The 3355-nt window shown below is 48.3% G+C and overlaps 1 long non-coding RNA gene across 2 annotated transcripts; it reads left to right on the top strand.

Moving 5' to 3' along the window:
• Positions 1-907: 907 nt before the first annotated feature.
• LOC101792774 (uncharacterized) lies at positions 908-3355 on the top strand. Of its 2 annotated transcripts, XR_011809602.1 has the most exons (4): positions 908-1043; positions 1631-1904; positions 1998-2080; positions 2640-3355. It is a non-coding gene; the product is annotated as an uncharacterized lncRNA (long non-coding RNA). The 2 variants fall into 2 exon arrangements; XR_011809603.1 differs by lacking the exon at positions 1998-2080.

Below are 3355 nucleotides of genomic sequence, written 5' to 3'. Positions count from 1 at the left end.
AAGTAAGAACATTGTCATTTTAGTAAAAATTACTTGAACTCTGTGTATTATTTTCATAATCCCATCTCCCACTCCTGTATATCAGCATTTTTTCTGTATAGACCCTGTGGCTTGTATAAGTCCTGCTTTTCTATAGCTGTTTCTTGACAGCAGGATCAACCCTACTCCTGCCAGGTGCTGAAACTACTGATCTTGCCTCAGCTGAATAAAAGTTGTGGGTGCGACACCACTGCTCTGAGCTCCGCTCTGTGGAATGCTACATTTGTATTAACATGTATCTTTCTTTGTGATTTTTTTTTTAACTGAAAATGATGCCCTTTAAAATCTCTTCCTGGAGAGAGAGAGAGAGAGTTGGAGAGAGAGAGAGAAAAAAAAATACACTCCCCTTGGAATTTAACCTTAATTTGAACCAAGATCGGTGAAAGAAAAGCACTTTCGTGCATTGTTCACCAGCTCCACCCAGCCAGCCCCTTATCTAACCTGCGTCTCTATTGCTTATAGCTTTGTAACTTTTGCAGTAGTAGGCTCCACATGCTCTTACATGCTTTAAAACCAGCTTGGAGACAGGGTGACACTACAATAGCAAGAAACACCTAGTGATCCTATCTTGCTAGCCCTTAGACTGTGCAGTGCAGTAACAGGGGCTGGCTTAGAAAGGGCCTAGTGAGGAGCAGGGTGAGCAAGCAGCCCTCTTAGCCCTGGCTGCTGGCAAAGGGGACAGTGGCTTCATAAGCCCTGAGCCAGCCTCTCCCTACACCCCGAAGCAGAGGATTTTAACCATTAGTAACTCTCGGTTTTAACCCAATTCCTTGTGTTGTTTTTTTTCCTCCTTTAGAGAGAAGCAGCCAACCCTTCATTTGCATGACGTCAGCTCAGGGTCAAAATTCACCTTTAAACACACACATAAAACAGCAAGCTTCCTTGTTTGCTGTTCAGAGGCGGACTTCCACTGCATGTCTCCTGTTGTCTGGATGGGGGGAACAGCCAGTGTATTGCCTTCCCATTACTTTTTGCTTCCTAGAACAGGCAGACAGCTGCTCCAGGTGTGGTCCACCTTTATGCTGTCCCCTGGCTTCCATCAGCCATCTGCTCCCTGCAGCCCTCTCACGCTCCCAGCCTCCCTCAATTTCTCCTGACTGGTAACCGCTTGGCCCACCTGCCTCTGCTCACCTTCTGCTTTATATCCCTCCCTTCCACATCCTGCTTCCTCAAGGCACTCGTTGCTCGTTATTCCCACCCCCACATCCCTCATGCTCCACTCTTACCACTTCTCAAGGGTTTATGTGAGCCTTATGTTGCCCTTTTAGCTAAGCACTGTACCCCTTCACCTGCAGGCAGACGTGGCACACACCTGGTGGAGGGCAGTGGGTGGTGTCACCATGCCAGCAAAAATAAAATAAAATAAAATGTCCATCACCTGGGGAGCAAACATCTTAAAACTGAAGGCAGGAATCAGACATTGATGATAGCTGCTCGAAATAAAGACCAAATTTCGTGCAGCTCACAAGGAAAGAGAGGATGCTATTAAATGCACGAATAACTTGCCATGTATCCTCCCCTCTTTTAACAACCGCCGGCTGCTTTTCTTTCAAAGAGAAGTTTTGCGAAATGCTGTTTGTTTTTGTTTCAGGTGGACTGCAATAAAACCCTTCAAGGAAATACTGCATATAGCATTGTTCCTACTCTCCTTGAGTGTTTGAAGGACCCCTCAGAAGGAGCATGCACCGGGAGACGGGAGGGAGGAAGAAGGAAAAAAAAAAAATAAGAAGAAGAAACATCAAGGAGACACGGTTAAGCATGAATCATTTCGGTCTCTCGGTTGAACCCGAGGCAAGATCAGATTTCACATCCACCCTCGACGGGGCTGGCATTTTCACACACGCTGCAAACCCCTTGGCGTGGAGGTGCCTTCATCTCGCGGTTACTACGGGGGGGGGGGCAGTGGAGTGTATCGAAGCCAGATTTGTTTTTTTTAATTCTTGTTTGTTTGTTTTAAGAACACTGCTGATGCGAAGAACGGTTACTTGTGCTAAAAAAAAACGAATGCCCAGATCGTACGGGCAGGCTGGGAGGTACCGAGGTACACCCCCGGGCAGCTGCAGCTCCCAAGTGCGGGGGTCTCCGGGGAAAAGCAGAGCCTCTGGAGCGGCTTGACTGGCAGGAGGAGGAGGAGAAGGAGGAGGAGGAGGAGGAGGAGGAGGAGGAGGAGGAAATCCCTCCGGCCGCTGCCCTGCGCTGACTCAGCTGTCGGGGCGGGGGGGCTCAGCCCTGGCTTTAAGGACCAAGAAGGGCGTAGGGGGTGGGCAGGACTACAGAACAGCGGTAGGTTGGCAAGTTGTGCTACATCCCCGGCACCCCCAGTGCCCCCGCTGCCGGTGGCAGCCTGCCCCCGGGCTTGTGCACGCCTGCAGGAAGGAGGAGGGAGAGAAGGGGGGACGGGAGAGGAATCCCGGGGAGCCCCAGAGCCCACCCCCCCGCCCCACAGCCCTGTTCCCATACCTTCTTCCTCAAAAGCACCCCGCAAAGTGCTTTCTTTCCTCCCGCGAGGTGCCCTGATGTTTAGCAACACAGAAAACATTTTGTAACTTAAACCGGTGTTATTGTATTATTTTGTATACTCTTTTTTTTTTTCCACCTAGATCTCTGATTTTTCACGTCTCCTGCTGTGTTCATGCTGGCTCAGGCGTGATGCATGTGCCAAACCGCAAAGCCTATGGAGCACAGGTCCTTGCAGATGAGGAGAGCTTGAGCCTGCGACTTCCGTAAATTAAAGAGCTCTGTGTCTTCGTGTGTCTGTGCACTGACTGTTTTCAGAGGGTTTTAGCTGTGGTTTGCCGCTCAGTATTGAAAGGTGTTATTGACACTTACAGGAGAAAAAATGAGAACGAGATTTTTTTTTTTTTCCTTTTCATTCATTTTAAGTATAATGGTTTCTCTTTGGTTTTCCTTCTTCTATTGTGTCCCCTACTAATAGCGTGGGCACCGCCGTGGGAGGAGGACTGTTGCACTTCTCCACCGCATCGACACGTGCTCTGTGTTTGCTGCAGCCCGGAGTACCAGGCTGTTGAGAAATATTCGATCCCAAATGTATACAGTGATGGTTCTTAGACTGCCCTGGCGTAAAGAATCCACCTGGTTGAGTACAGTGACCTTGCTTCCTCCGAAATAAAGAATTTGAAAAGCAATGACTCATTTCCATGAACGTCTTTCCTGATTAATACTGAGGTTTTTATTCTATTCCTGTATTTCTAGAATGGCGGCAATATTTATAGTGGGAACGCAATTATGCCTTAGAAAGCATGTTAATGCATATTAAAGACTTGAGTGTTACCCGAGACATAAAGGGGTTGTAAAA

This window comes from Anas platyrhynchos, chromosome 5 (assembly GCF_047663525.1).
Source record: "Anas platyrhynchos isolate ZD024472 breed Pekin duck chromosome 5, IASCAAS_PekinDuck_T2T, whole genome shotgun sequence".
Taxonomy (NCBI): domain Eukaryota; kingdom Metazoa; phylum Chordata; class Aves; order Anseriformes; family Anatidae; genus Anas; species Anas platyrhynchos.
The sequence above is the reverse complement of the archived record's forward strand: the minus strand, read 5'-3'. Positions and strand labels throughout refer to the sequence as shown.